Source organism: Triticum aestivum, chromosome 6A (genome assembly GCF_018294505.1).
Source record: "Triticum aestivum cultivar Chinese Spring chromosome 6A, IWGSC CS RefSeq v2.1, whole genome shotgun sequence".
NCBI classification, from domain to species: Eukaryota; Viridiplantae; Streptophyta; class Magnoliopsida; order Poales; family Poaceae; genus Triticum; species Triticum aestivum.
The window spans coordinates 292,026,149-292,038,789 of NC_057809.1; positions in this window are offsets into that span (position 1 = coordinate 292,026,149).

Consider the following 12,641-nt stretch of genomic DNA (forward strand, 5'->3'; position numbering starts at 1 on the left):
CGGCCGAGCCGCGAAGGAGCGGTGGCGCGGCTTCGGGCGCACAGGAGGCGAGGCGCGGAGGCGCGCTTGGGCCCGGAGGGCCGGCCACGGGCCCCGGCGGCCCGCTAGGATAGAGAGGGCGGCGGAATGACGTGGCGCAGCCGGATTCGTCGGCGGCGATGGTTGGACATGATAGAGGCGAGGGTCCCGATCTTTCGATGAGATGATAACTATCGATTTGGTGGAGACGACTTTGACGATCCGACTACAAACGTGCACGACATTGCGCCTTAGCAATCGCTAAACTATCGATTTGGTGGAGACGACTTTGACGATCCGACTACAAACATGCACGACGTTGCGCCTTAGCAATCGCTAAACCAATCTCCTGAGGTTACTGACGATGCCGAAAGCACGGTCAGCCTGACCACGAAGGTCTATTCCTGCAAGCAATCGAAGAACGAGCAAGAATATGATAAAGCAATCTGAATATTGCAAATATATATGAGGTATTGATAATGGTGGGGATCTGGAAGCGGTCTTGGTCTGGTCGTTGGACACAAACGAAGTACACGAAGTTGCAATGGCTAACTTTTAACTAAACAAATCCCAAGAAAAAGCTACTAGATGGATCTACTTATATAGGAGCAAGGGGTGGCGGCCAAGGAGGTGGGAGGACGTCCCAAGGCAGCCTAAAACTAAATCTACGTCGTACAAGGCCAATGGGCCCAAGTGGAGGTGATGTAACACCTTTGGACTTGTAGTTTGACTCGGATTCTGCTGCAGCATCAGATTGTTTCGTCCACAACTCAACGCTCCGGACGAATTTGAAGGTGATTCCAATTGGGTTGGAAAGTGCACGAAATCTAGTTTCCAACAAAAAAAATCACCCAATTCGGAGTCCGTATGAAAAACTTGTGTGCGTTTTGAGTCAGGTATGTCTGTGCAGTTCGAATCTGAATCCAGAACGTGAGAGACTTGGACTCTATCTTCTCTTGGGCCAAAAGTGACGTGAGAGAACTTTTTGGACAGCAAATAAACATCTCTTTCTTCCTTATCTTCATATGTGGATTGTACAAATGTCCCATACACCTGCAATTAGACAAAACACAAAAGTGTGTGAAGTATTTTTGTTCTGGATAACATAAATAGATTATTGAATAGTTTGCACTAGAAATCACCTGACAAATATGCATATATGCAATATTTTTGGTCATATCCAAGGTAGTCATGTCCTCATCATCCTCCCCTTCTTGAAAATAAAGCCGTCCTCGGCGTTGCTTAATCTGAAATGTGGCTAACAAAAGAGACAAGGTGTACATGTTGTATATGTATATGTCATCCATTTTTACTTCCCTTGATTTTTGCATATATGACACATGAATAGATGAGTAACTTGCATACTTCATAAAATCTAAAGCCAAAAAATTAGCACAAGAAGTAGAAGGCATGAAAATATTGCAACTCAGTTTGCACATATAAGTGAAGCTCTTATTCATTTCAAAAGATTGACAATGTTCATCATTAAACCATCCCAACATTGGTGAATAAACCTTACTTGCATCAAATTTACATGCTACAACATGCTTAAATAAGCAAACATGCAATAAGTCATTCAACACAGAATCATCACCAAGATTAGAGGTCATATCAAAATGATTAAACATTGGTTCTTTTGCATCAATAGTTAATTCAATGGGTGCACTCAAAATTGTTGGTATTTCAGTTGTTTGATCACATGGCAAAGTCAAATTATCAACATAGTCCTCTAAAATAGGTGATGTGATCAAAGTAGTGGGTAGCTCATCAGATGGTGCATTCAAATTGACAAGGCATTCATCATTCTCATGTAGAGATGGAAGATCAGTACCTTTGTCATTACCTCTTATGATCAACTCAGATGATGTAGCCACTCTCAGGGGCGATGTGTCACATGGTGGAGGTGATGTAGTCCTGACAACAACGGATGTGGTTGTCATAGTATGCCTAGTAGTTGAAGGAACAATAATATCAACTCTTGGAATGTGCACCGAGCGCTTGTTCTCCTCGTGGCCAACACGTCGTTTTATTTCCTGTTCAGCTTTGCAAGCAAGATGAAACAAATGGTCCATAGGATAACACTCTTCATGAATTAGTATCTCTTGAATATCACGGTTTAATCCTCCCCAAAATCTATCCATAAAATCATCTTCACTTTCTTCTAAAGAGGAATGCAACAAGGTAGTTTGTAAATCATCATAATATTTTGTTACAGTTTCACTACCTTGTTTTAAGTGTTGCAACTTCTTAATCATGTCACGAGTATAATAAGCAGGGACGAAAGTATGTCGCATGGCAAGTTTCAAATCATCCCAAGTAGTAGGTATATAATCAGGGTGTAACCAACAATATTCACTCCACCAAACCAAAGCATAACCAGTGAAAGAACCAACCGCAACCTTAACCTTTTTATGTTCATCGAAATTATGGGAAGCAAATATATTTTTTATGTCGAACTCCCATTCAATATATAAAGCAGGTTTAAAATGGCCATTAAATGGTGGTATAGATACATTAACCTGATCATGTGCATTTGGATGTTTGTGCACCTCTCGTGACGGTTGTGGTATTTGCAAAGGTGGTGGCACGTCTCCCGCGATCGACAAAGCCCATGAATTGACTCTGGATCCTATCATGATTAGTAGAACAAGAAACAAAACCCAAAAATAATGTTCCTATAACTACTAGGATGTGGTGGTAAAACGCTCACAGTAAAGCAAATATCAATGTCTTACAAGTTCTTACCATGCAGCAGGCGGTGATCGGCAACCAGCGGTGTCAAGTAACTCCGAATATTGAGTAAAGCGATTGCCAGGGGAGCGTACGTATACACGGTGTAGAAATATGTGGAGCTGGGTTGGCTATATATGGTAGCAAAAGATTAGCAATAATCAATTCAAAGATGCAATGTTGAATAAACGCTCAACGACGGTACTGTGCTGGTCCTAGGCTAGACTGGACTAGAGACGCGAGCCTAGAACACTAATGAGGTCACGTCGTAGCACAACCAGCATCAATGAAGGATACAAAGTAGCTCTGGACCGCAAGATATAAGTGAAGATCACAACGGCAGTAAAGATAATGATGTGAAACAATAGCCAAGCTGTTTTACTGAATAGTGCACAAAACAGATTCCAATCCGAATTCAGGTACGAGATTGATTCTAGATAGATCCAATTTTTTTTCTTCTCTCTTTTTTTTTCTCACGCTTTTTTTTCTTTTTCTTCTCCCTCTTTTTCTTTTTTTTTCTTTCCTTTTTTCTCTCTTTTTTTTCTTTATCTTTTTTTCTCTCTCCCTCTTTCCAAAACAAACTAGATAAGATGTAGATTGGATCAAGCGAAGATGGGAACGATCTCAACTATGATTATGACAATGAACGGTGGGTAGCACGTGGAGGAAATTGATGGATGGGTGGTGGACAGCGGAAGGGATAACGATGCAGCGGCGACGTGACTAATGTGAACAGAACTTGAAACTCTAAACGACCTAGACACTAAGACCAGCAACTCGACACGACGATGCAACCGATAATTCAACTATGCAATCAATGAAAAGAAAATTGCAAAGGCTCAGACTGGCTTGGACAAAGGATGAATAGATCTAACTCTTTTTTGTGGATTTTTCTTGGACAATAGGTAAAAAAATAAATCTAATCTAGGAAAACTGGAAATTCTCACCGAGCAACCTGAAAACTGATACCACTTGATAGAGGCGGGATCCCGATCTTTCGATGAGATGATAACTATCGATTTGGTGGAGACGACTTTGACGATCCGACTACAAACGTGCACGACGTTGCACCTTAGCAATCGCTAAACCAACTCCGAGAGGTTACTGACGATGCTGGAAGCACGGTCAGCCTGACCACGAAGGTCTATTCCTACAAGCAATCGAAGAACGAGCAAGAATATGATAAAGCAATCTGAATATTGCGAATATATATGAAGTATTGATAATGGTGGGGATCCGTAAGCGGTCTTGGTCTGGTCGTTGGACACAAACGAAGTACACGAAGTTGCAATGGCTAACTTTTAACTAAACAAATCCCAAGGAAAAGCTACTAGATGGATCTACTTATATAGGAGCAAGGGGTGGCGGCCAAGGAGGTGGGAGGACGTCCCAAGGCAGCCTAAAACTAAATCTAGGTCGTACAAGGCCAATGGGCCCAAGTGGAGGTGATGTAACACCTTTGGACTTGTAGTTTGACTCGGATTCTGCTACAGCATCAGATTGTTTCGTCCACAACTCAACGCTCCGGACGAATTTGAAGGTGATTCCAATTGGGTTGGAAAGTGCACGAAATCTAGTTTCCAACAAAAAAAGAATCACCCAATTCGGAGTCCGTATGAAAAACTTGTGTCCGTTTTGAATCAGGTGTATCTGTGCAGTCCGAATCTGAATCCAGAACGTGAGAGACTTGGACTCTATCTTCTCTTGGGCCAAAAGTGACGTGAGAGAACTTTTTGGACAGCAAATAAACATCTCTTTCTTCCTTATCTTCATATGTGGATTGTACAAATGTCCCATACACCTGCAATTAGACAAAACACAAAAGTGTGTGAAGTATTTTTGTTCTGGATAACATAAATAGATTATTGAATAGTTTGCACTAGAAATCACCTGACAAATATGCATATATGCAATATTTTTGGTCATATCCAAGGTAGTCATGTCCTCATCATCCTCCCCTTCTTGAAAATAAAGCCGTCCTCGGCGTTGCTTAATCTGAAATGTGGCTAACAAAAGAGACAAGGTGTACATGTTGTATATGTATATGTCATCCATTTTTACTTCCCTTGATTTTTGCATATATGGCACATGAATAGATGAGTAACTTGCATAGTTCATAAAATCTAAAGCCAAAAAATTAGCACAAGAAGTAGAAGGCATGAAAATATTGCAACTCAGTTTGCACATATAAGTGAAGCTCTTATTCATTTCAAAAGATTGACAATGTTCATCATTAAACCATCCCAACATTGGTGAATAAACCTTAGTTGCATCAAATTTACATGCTACAACATGCTTAAATAAGCAAACATGCAATAAGTCATTCAACACAGAATCATCACCAAGATTAGAGGTCATATCAAAATGATTAAACATTGGTTCTTTTGCATCAATAGTTAATTCAATGGGTGCACTCAAAATTGTTGGTATTTCAGTTGTTTGATCACATGGCAAAGTCAAATTATCAACGTAGTCCTCTAAAATAGGTGGTGTGATCAAAGTAGTGGGTAGTTCATCAGATGGTGCATTCAAATTGACAAGGCATTCATCATTTTCATGTAGAGATGGAAGATCAGTACCTTTGTCATTACCTCTTATGATCAACTCAGATGATGTAGCCACTCTCGGGGGCGATGTGTCACATGGTGGAGGTGATGTAGTCCTGACAACAACGGATGTGGTTGTCATAGTATGCCTAGTAGTTGAAGGAACAATCATATCAACTCTTGGAATGTGCACCGTGCGCTTGTTCTCCTCGTGGCCAACACGTCGTTTTATTTCCTGTTCAGCTTTGCATGCAAGATGAAACAAATGGTCCATAGGATAACACTCTTCATGAATTAGTATCTCTTGAATATCACGGTTTAATCCTCCCCAAAATCTATCCATAAAATCATCTTCACTTTCTTCTAAAGAGGAATGCAACTGGCCTGAAAAATTGGAACAAGCTGTGTTCATGAACTTCGGAGGGCAAAAAGACCTATTTAGAAGCCGATTTTGAGGTGTCAAATATTGAACTAGCTTCTGTAACTATTTAGATGCGGCTCGTCGATAGGTTCAATTTGAGTACTCACGGAGCCAAAACGGACTTCGTATGAGGAAGATACACCTGTTTTACTGAACAGTGCGCAAAACAGATTCCAATCCGAATTCAGGTACGAGATTGATTCTAGATAGATCCAATTTTTTTTCTTCTCTCTTTTTTTTCTCACGCTTTTTTTTCTTTTTCTTCTCTCTCTTTTTCTTTTTTTTCCTTTTTTCTCTTTTTTTTCTCTATCTTTTTTTTTTCAAGACAAACTAGATAAGATGCAGATTGGATCAGGCGAAGATGTGAATGACCTCAACTATGATTATGACAATGAACAGTGCGTAGCACGTGGTGGAAATTAATAGATGGGATGGTGGACAGCGGAAGGGATAATGATGCAGCGGCGGCGTGACTAATGTGAACAGAACTCGAAACTCTAAAGGAACCAGACGCTAAGACCAGCAACTTACACGACGATGCAACCGATAATTCAACTATGCAAGCAATGAATAGAAAATTACAAAGGCTCAGACTGGCTTGGATAAAGGATGAACAGATCTAACTTTTTTTGTGTGGCTTTTTCTTGGACAATAGGTAAGAAAATAAATCTAATCTAGGAAAACTGGAAATTCTCACCGAGCAACCTGAAAACTGATACCACTTGATAGAGGCGAGGGTCCCGATCTTTCGATGAGATGATAACTATCGATTTGGTGGAGACGACTTTGACGATCCGACTACAAACGTGCACGACATTGCGCCTTAGCAATCGCTAAACCAATCTCCTGAGGTTATTGACGATGCTGGTTGTGCTACGACGTGACCTCATTAGTGTTCTAGGCTCGCGTCTCTAGTTCGGTCTAGCCTAGGACCAGCACAGTACCGTCGTTGAGCGTTTATTCAACATTGCATCTTTGAATTGATTATTGCTAATCTTTTGCTACCATATATAGCCATTGCAACTTCGTGTACTTCGTTTGTGTCCAACGACCAGACCAAGACCGCTTCCGAATCCCCACCATTATCAATACTTCATATTTATTTGCAATATTCAGATTGCTTTATCATATTCTTGCTCATTCTTCGATTGCTTGCAGGAATAGACCTTCGTGGTCAGGCTGACCGTGCTTCCAGCATCGTCAATAACCTCAGGAGATTGGTTTAGCGATTGCTAAGGCGCAATGTCGTGCACGTTTGTAGTCGGATCGTCAAAGTCGTCTCCACCAAATCGATAGTTATCATCTCATCGAAAGATCGGGACCCTCGCCTCTATCAGGACATGTCCGGGCGCGGTGGCTATTTCGTCCGGGCGCGAGGTAGAGGAAGGCTAGGGTTTATCCAAGAAAATTTTGGGGGAGGCCACATATATATATAGGTAGAGGGAGCTAGGAGAGTCCAAATGAGGTGCGGTTTTCGGCCACGTGATCGTGATCGAACGACCGAGATGATGGAGAAGGTTTAGGTGGGTTTTGGGCCACTTTGGAAGGGTGTTGGGCTGCAACACACACGAGGCCTTTTCGGTCCCTCGGTTAACCGTTGGAGTATCAAACGAAGTCCAAATGACACGAAAATTGACAGGCGGTCTACCGGTAGTAAAACAAAGTCGCATGACAAGTCTCGGTCCAAACTGAAAACGTTTAACACCCGCACACGAAAAGAGGTAGAAAGGGGCACCGGAGGAGATAGGAGCGCCGGAATGCAAAACGGACAACGGGGAAAATGCTCGGATGCATGAGACGAACACGTATGCAAATGCAATGCACATGATGACATGATATGAGATGCATGACAAAGGCACAAACACACGGAGACAAAAACCCAGCACCGATGAAATAAAATAACTTAGCACCGGAAACGGCAAGAGTTGGGATACAGATGAGGTAAATTACATCCGGGGTGTTACAACAATGCTCTAATAATGATGATCATCACACTTTTATTTTTCTTACAACTCAACAATTACAACTCGATACTTAGAACAAAATATGACTATATGAATGCCTCCGGCTGTAATGCCCCAAGACCGATGCGCCAGGTGTCTTCCAGTTATTCATTGTTGTTGCCTTGTCATTCGCTTTCTTGTTGCATCTTGTCGTGTCATCATGTGCATTGCATCATCATGTTTTCAATACTTGCACTCGTCCGGGTCTCCTCGTTCTCTCCGTTGTCCGTTCTGAGCTCAACCACACTTGCACGCGCCCGCGGCACGTCCGAAATATTATTTTATAAGTGGCCGAGAAAATGTTCTCGGAATGGGTGTGACAAGTTGGTAATCAGAGCCTTCCCCGACTTAGGAGCCCCCCTGCTTGATCGAATTGTTGGAGTTGTTGAGTCTAGAACAAAATGTTTTGAGTCTTAGGATTATATATATCGGAGAGTAGGACTCTTTTTACTCCTCAGTCCCTTCGTCGCTCTGGCGAGGCCTCCTGACATAGAGTTTTGACTCTTCTCTCCTCAAATTTCATGAATTTTTTTTAGGATCACGCAGGTATATTGGAATCGTTTCGATGGTTTTGTGATGATAACATTGTTCTTGGTGCCTCCTGACATTAGGGGTTGTGGCAGTGTCCCGGGGAGTTGAGCTCCGAGGTGTTGTCGTCACAATTCTATCGTTGCAGTTCTGGAATACCTGAGTTTCGCCGACATCGAAAATCTCTTTTATGCAGTTGGTGGTAAGATAACCTCGACGCCACCCAGTACAGGGGCGGGAGTTCGGGAGTATTGCCATAACTCGTATAACGGATGCTTTTCGAAGGTTGAGGTAAATGATTTCCGAAGGTTTCTTGGTTATGTGTTGAAGGATGGATACAACTGGATGTAGGATTTGCTAGTTTTGGGTGAGATATTATGCTTCTCCTGTATCCCCAACACCTGATTGCATAATCAGAAAGTTTCAGGAGTTTATAAGTGGGAATTAAAGTAGCTCTTAGGATATCTTTCCGGCAGATGCATGATATGAGACCGGGGTTCGACGTCTAGTGGTCCGCCTATCCACGGTTGGTTTTACAGTGGTCTCGTTATGTCTTAAAGAGTCCTTGGCTATGCTGACTCGGGGATGCTTCGTATGTCATGTGCACTGCCTTGTACATGATGGTGCTGTACAATCGAGCCCATGTGGGCCCCACCACGAAAACTTCAGACCAAATCTCTATCATATATTTGTTCCGGCTAATTTTGCAAGCCAATCCTTTGTTTTGTTTTGAGTTGTGGTATTCAAGTTGCTTCAATGTCAAATGTGTTTCCATACCTTTCCTAAGCGGTGCTCTCATACTCCAATGTGAATACCAATCCTTCTTGATCATCGAGTTTGTCATTTCAATTTCTTTTCAACCGGCGTGCTCCTCTTCAAGTAGATCCGATCATTTTCCCATCCGCAAGATCAACTCATAGTTTTTCTCAACGGTGTTTGTTTTATCCGTGCAAAGTTGCTTTTGTTTTCCCGCCCACCCACCCCTTTTTTTCTTCAAGGACTCAGATCTCTTAATCGAGTATCTTTTTATTGATGCGAAGTCTCTCCATTCTTTTCGGTCAATATTCTTATCCCGTGATTTTCATGAAGATGTTCTACAAGTTCATCATTATTCGTTCTTTTTTTTTCTCCGCTGGATTCAATTCAAATTTTGTTGATCATATCCTTTCCTCGTTTTAAATGTTTTCTCATACCGGTGTACCTTTTAATCATTCATCTCTCACTGTTCATTTGTTCCGGAGTACTGAAGATATCTCAGAAGGCTCGTCTTTTCATTCAAGATCCGCTCGACCTATTTCGAGGTTGTTATCTCATTCAAGCCATTCAATTCAAGCGGTGCAAGCTCTCTTTTCAAGCAATCATTCAACGGTGTTTCTTTGAGTGGGCCCTAACCCATAGGTCTTTTTCCAGGATCTTACCTGACTCTTCAAATTCTTTCCGGAGTTATTCTCAAAACTTTCATAGTTTGACGTAAGAATGAGTTATCATCAGTCAAATGCCTTCTCCAAGATCTGTCAAATTCTTGTCACCGTTGGTTCAACCTTTAAATTCATCATCCCGGAGTATCTCAACAATTCTTGGTGGTGCTTCTCATCGTTGTTCTGAACATTTGAAGACCGAAGAAGAGTTTTTCCTCCATATCTTGCTCCATTTTCTTCAAGATTCATGATTCTAGATTGTTGCCATCCTCTCATAATTGTTTTCGATTGTGAGAATTCTTTTCACCCATCCGGAGTATTTCAGGAGTCTTTTCAGTTTGATTCGCCTAAGTCCATCGTCTCAAAAATTATTCATTCTGAGTTTTCAGCTCTCTTTCTCTAAATTTTACCGGTGCATCATTCAAGTATTCTCTAATAAATTTGCGATCTCTTTGTTTTGTTGCATCTTGATTCACCCCTTTACTTCGCTTGTTTTCAATTCTTATGTTGGTTTGCTCAAGATTCTATTCCATGATTATCATATCAATTCATTCGTTATTTGAACCCTACCGGTGTTTCATTGAAGAACTTATCAAGTTTTCGATACCTCTCTTAATCCTTTCTACGAGAATAAGTAGTATGCAAAATCCGTTGCTTGTCATCAACCTAAATTGGTGAGGGATACGCATAACATAATTCTTATTCTTGTTTCATCCAAGCATTCTAATTTCTTCTTTTCGGAGTGGTTCATCATATCTCATTCTAGGTTCGAGATGCGTTATCTTTTCTTCCGGAGTTCCAAGTTTCCACTTTATCTCATCGCAAAGCTCCATCCAATCATTGCAAGGCTTCAAATCTTATTCTTTCCATCCTTCACTTCCTTTTGAACATTCTTTTATTACCGGAGTTCTTCACGAAGGCTCAACATGATGGTTTGCAAGGATACTTTTCATTCTTCAATTTCCCTCAAGATTTCTCTCGAAGTTAAGTTCCGCCAAGCTATAGTCTGAAATAAACATGTTGTTCAACACATGTCTTGTTTTGAGGAGTTCAAGCATTCTTCATCTTGCATTTCAAAGTTCAATACTTTCTCCCTTATCTTTTGAGGTGGTGTTATGTCATTGTTGATAATTTCCCTTCGTGTTTCATGATTCACAAGTTTTCAAGAGTGACATATCTTAAATCCATCATTTTTCAATTCATTCAGGACATCTTTTCAATCCATCAATCTCTTCATTGGAGTTATCTTGGGTTATATTTCACCTAAAGCTTTCCCTAAGGATTGTTGCTATTTATGGTGCTTATAAATGACCCAAGTTCTTCATTTATCCTTCGGGTGAAATAAGTTTCTCGTCTCCTTATTCATCTCAATCGAATCTATTGTTTTTCGTTAGTGGCGGAATTTCACCTCATAATTTTGAGATGTTCTCCATAAGCCCACAACAAGCTTACTCTTTTCGTTGTTGGTCTTTCCAACAACTCCGTTTTAACCTTCTTGGAAGGATGCTTTCAAATTCATTCGATGTAGAAGACGTTGTTTTCTTCTTTGTTACTTTCAGTCCATTCTATCTTTTGTTCCGGAGGAATTATGATGTTGCACACTTCGATCCTTCATCCCTTGTTGTCAAAGATCATGTTCTTTCCTTTTGCTTTTCCATTCAACCGGAGTGCCAGGTCCTTCATTCAAGTTCTCTGATCTTATGAAGTTTTACCTCCATTCTCAACCGGAGTGCTGTCTGAAATCTTTCTTACCCCTTGTGCCATTATTTCAATAGTTCCGGAGGTAGTGTGTTGTTGATTTCATCAAGTATCCTCTCATCTTGTCAAGTTCTTGTTTAATTCCATCCATTTGCATTCGGAGTGCTGTCCGAATTACGTCATTCTTATTCCTTCTCTATCTTGTTTTAACTGGAGTGTTGTGGCTATCATTCCTTTTCTAACCGGAGTCTCATCCAACTGCTTTCGTTTTGCCAAGTTTATATTCTTTACTTTCCTTTTCCAACTGGAGTGTTGTCGTAATTTATCCTTATCGTTCCTTGTACATCTCGTTTCTACCGGAGTGCTTGCATGTACTTCTTGTCCATTGCAACCTTTTTCTTATGTTTTTCAACCTACAAGGTTCTAGTAATGAACCTTGTTCCTCTTTTCTAACGGAGTGTTTTCAACTTTGTTCATCTCCGTTGTATTCTTTCTTTCAAGTTTTTCAACATCTCAAGGTTCTTTGGTTTCACTCATTTGTCAAGGAAGCAACTTAGTTTTTACCTCTTCCTCTTCCTCTTTCGTTTTCTCTCCGGTGCCATCCTAAATCTCGGGACGAGATCCTCTTATAGTGGTGGAGTGTTGTAACGCCCCAAGACCGATGCGCCAGGTGTCTTCCAGTTATTCATTGTTGTTGCCTTGTCATTCACTTGCTTGTTGCATCTTGTCATCTCATCATGTGCATTGCATCATCATGTTTTCAAAACTTGCATCCGTCCGGGTCTCGTCGTTCTCTCCATTGTCCGTTCTGAGCTCAACCACACTTGCACGCACCCGTGGCACGTCCGAAATATTATTTTATAAGTGGCCGGGAAAATGTTCTCGGAATGGGTGTGACACCGGCGGTGTACCGGGATATGCAATGAATCAAGAGTGACACGTGTGAAAGAATTATGAATGGTGGCTTTGCCACAAATACGATGTCAACTACATGATCATGCTAAGCAATATGACAATGATGGAGTGTGTCATAATAGACGGAAAGGTGGAAAGTTGCATGGCAATATATCTCGTAATGGCTATGGAAATGCCATAATAGGTAGGTATGGTGGCTGTTTTGAGGAAGGTATATGGTGGGTGTATGATACCGGCGAAAGGTGCGCGGTATTAGAGAGGCTAGCAAAGGTGGAAGGGTGAGAGTGCGTATAATCCATGAACTCAACATTAGTCATAAAGAACTCATATACTTATTGCAAATATCTACAAGTTATCAACGCAA